A 3871-nucleotide genomic window follows, 5' to 3' on the forward strand; every position below is an offset into this window, starting at 1 on the left:
GGGGGGTGTGGGGGGGCTGCCAGCTGAAATCACAGTCCCCGCTCTCCCCCGGGGCTCGGCCCCCCAAGGGGACACGGCCTTCTGGGGAGGGCGAGGGACACACCGCTCCCCCCACACCCCCCACCAGCATCTTAAATGTTTAAAAAGGGTTTATTCTGTACTTACAGTGAGCGAAATTAAAAAGAAACAGTAAAATATTTGAAAATGAAGTGCGTTATGTTTAATAAATTTAAAATGAACAAAGGCTGCTATATTGCCAGCAATATCATTTCTTGCCCAGGGGCATTAATAAAGACTGAAAGGTTTGGAAAAAACAATATTTTCTATTAAAATTCTACGGTGCGTTTCAATATTAAAAGGATAGGTGATGAATTTTCAGTGTTACTCAGACGGGGTCAGCGACTAATTTCATTTCTTTCTGGTCAGCATTCTGTCGATAATTAATCAAAAGCAGAGTTTCTTAATGAAACACTTTTCATAAGGTGATAATTAGCAGGAAAGACGCGGAGTGCAGACAGTCACTGGTAGCTGTCTAATAACCAGAATGAAATCGGGGCCGGGTCCAGGGAGTTAAGCAAGAAGAGCTCAAAAAAAAAAAAAAAAAAAAACGAAAAAGGGAGAAGAGGAGGAAAAGGGATGGGGGAGCCGCCTTCTGCAAAGTCCCGGGAGAGGGTTGTGTTTTCCAGCCCCGCTGCCCGTCGCTTTTAACACCCGAAATGGGTGTAATTTTGTCCCCCGGGCTCGGCCTCAGGTTGGGGGGGAATTTAGGGAGAAGGTGCCTCCCCCCGGCCCCACGGACTGAGCTTCAAGGGAGAAATCGGTGCGGAAAATACCGTCCCCGCCCGGGCCTTTCCCCGCCTCAACCCCGCAAAAAGAAAAAAAAAAAAAACCGCGTGGAAAGAGTAAATGAAGTTAATGAAGAAAATTAGCAGCGATTAGTGAGAGCACCGGGGGCCGGGGGGGCGGGTGCTCCGGCCAGGAAAGTGCCCGGTAACAATTCCAAAGCCACCTCGCGCCTAAACAAAAGAAATTAGCCCCTGGAATGATATTAAACAGTATAAAATTAAGCGAAAGTTGTAATAAGTGAGGGATTAAAAAGGAGCTGGCGTTAATTCGCGGGCCTGAAGAGAGCCCAGCAGAAGGGGGAGAGAGGTGTGTTCAGCCTTTAATTAATATTTGGCTGGAGCACACCTTATTCATAATATTCATTGATGTAATTACTCCACAAACAGACAGGGATAATTTGTTTAGATAGATAAAAATAACCTTCAGGTGAGATTTGAAATACAAAACCAATCTATCCCGTGCATCTAGTCTGGCACTTAAACAGCAAACCTTTCAATGGGCTTTTTTTTCTCATATTAATTTTTTTTTTTTTTAATCCGAACATGAATGACAGGTACCGCTTTCCTACGACGCCGGGTTTTTTATTATGAAATTCTCCTGAAATGCTGTAAACTTTCAGATAAAGCTGAGAGGCAGGAGGCTGTTGAGTAGATGAGATTATTGATAGTTATTGAAAGTATCCAAATAGGATTTAGAAATCGGGCTCCTGCGCCTTTAATAGAATTCCAGATAATCTTTTATCACAACAAGACACCCATAGAATTATTTAAACAGATTGGACTATTCCAGCAGCAAATTTCAATTATTCTAATGCTTTAATAAATGTGTTGTGTGTGTATTAAATTCAAGCTTCTTAATCCAAATTTTACGATTTAACTGCTCTGATTTTTCATTACAGCTACACCCACATACAACAATTTACTACTTTTTTTTTTTTTTCCTTTCCTTAGGAAACTGATGCCTTATCGAATCGGGCCCGCAAATAAAATACCAAATAAAGAAAGTCTGAGTTAGAAGTGAGTTCCGGACGCCCCCAGACAGATAAATAAATAAAGAGGAGGCTCCGCGAGCCCCTGCGAGGAGCGCGGCGGCGGAGGGGAGCGCAGGTAGGAAACGTGACGGGGAGAAGAAGGGAAGGGGGAAAAAAAAGAGGAAAAAAAAAAAAAAACCAAAAACAAATCGCAGGAAAATTAAGAGCGGAGGATTGAATTGATGGGATCTGGGGGCTTTGTGGCTGGAACCTTTTGTTTCAATATTTATTTCCTCGGAGGTTAATACCTTTTTTTTTTTTTTTTTTAAACGTAACAGCAGGTGAGAGGGAGAAGCGTGGCCTTCCAAATCTGTCAGCATCAAACCGACTAAAGGAACAGGATTATCAAACAGTGGGAGAGAAACAATATTTTAAATTATCATTAAATTATGGAGACAAGCTCCCGAAAGGGAGGAGGGCACAGAACGGATCAGCGGCGTCCCCCGCACACACACACACACACACGTCTGGTCACACGCGTCCCTCTTTCTTTCCGTAAAGGAAAAAATAATAATAATAATATTAAATAATGACGGGCGTCCTCTGTTGAAAGTGGAAAGAGTTCACAGGTTTTAAAATATTAGAAATCCCGACTAATGAGGGGACCGCGGTGTCGCAGGGCGCATCCCCGGGGCCGGCGGGGTCCCCCTGCCCGGCCGCCCCCCGGTTCCCCCGGACGGGGCTCCCCCGCCCCAGGATGGAGCCGGAGGCACATGCAGATACGGCGCTGATTAATTTGTTTCTCATCATTTTCCTTTGCCACCGCACCCCCCCCCCTCACCCCGCCCGGTCCCCGCACCCGGAGCCCCGACAGCCCCGCCTGGGGCTTGGGAGCCGCGGCCTCCGCGGGCGCTGAGCTGCGCGGTACCAGCGCGGGGGTGCGCCGCTGCCGGGAGCGCTGTCCCTGCCCTCGGACTCCCCCCGGGGCTGGGGGGCACCGGGGATGCACCCCTGGACGGCATCTCCTCCCTGGACGGGCCGGCGGGCACCTCCTCCCCGGGGGGGCAGAGCATCCCTTCTTCTAGGGGGGCAAAGCAGAGTACCCCTTCCCCCCGGGGATCCCTTCCCGGGGGGGCAGAGCATCCTTTCCTCGCGGGACAAGGTGTCCCCGTCCCCGGGGGGGACCAGAGCATCCCTCTCCCGGGGGGGACACAAAACCTCCCTTTCCCACGGGACAAACCCCCCCTTTCCCCGGGGGGACCAGAGCATCCCTTCCTCCGGGGAGAGGGGGCGGGGGGGGGGACAGACGACTCCTCCCGCCCCAACCACCCCAAACTACCGCACCCCAACTGGAATAATCCCCCACACACCCCCCTCCGCCGGAGGGGAGCCCCTGACACGCGTTATTTGCTTACAAGGGGCCCGGAGGCAGCTCAGCCCCCGGGGCTGTGGTCTCGTTATTAAGCAGTTCAGTTCGTTAATATTTCAGGCCTGACCCCGGCGCGGAGGATGTGCAGAGCCGCCCTGACCCCGGCCTGCCTCCTTAAAGCACTTTTGTAATCAGCTGTTAACTATACAAATAGCCTTGCTGCTAAGGATTATCAGATAATCGTATTTTATTAACTGTGAGAGGCAGCCTGTAAATATTTAGTTTTATTATCTCGCCGGGTATCAAATATTACTCCAAATTTCCCACTTACGGATTTTGCCCTCCTTCCCCAGCTCGGAAAAGTTGTGCAAGTTTAATTTTATTATTTATATTTTGCGAGGTGGTAAACATTTCGCTTTGTTTGACTGGAGTAATTGTGTAAATCTTATTAGCAATATGCATATTTACTGTAGTGCTATGCAATGTTAAATTGGTTTTAAATTATATAATTACTACTCTCTATTCCTAAATGGATATTTAGAGCAGGTTGGAAATTGTTCTACTTTCCGGGACCTCTCCGGGCGATTGCGGGGCGCCTTCCCCGCACCTCCACCCCCCCAAAAAATGGGCTTTTTGGGGTTTTTGTGTGTGTGGCAGGAGGGAAAATGGCAGGTTGGGGCCGGGGG

This window comes from Calidris pugnax, unplaced genomic scaffold (genome assembly GCF_001431845.1).
Source record: "Calidris pugnax isolate Ruff unplaced genomic scaffold, ASM143184v1 scaffold123, whole genome shotgun sequence".
NCBI lineage: Eukaryota > Metazoa > Chordata > Aves > Charadriiformes > Scolopacidae > Calidris > Calidris pugnax.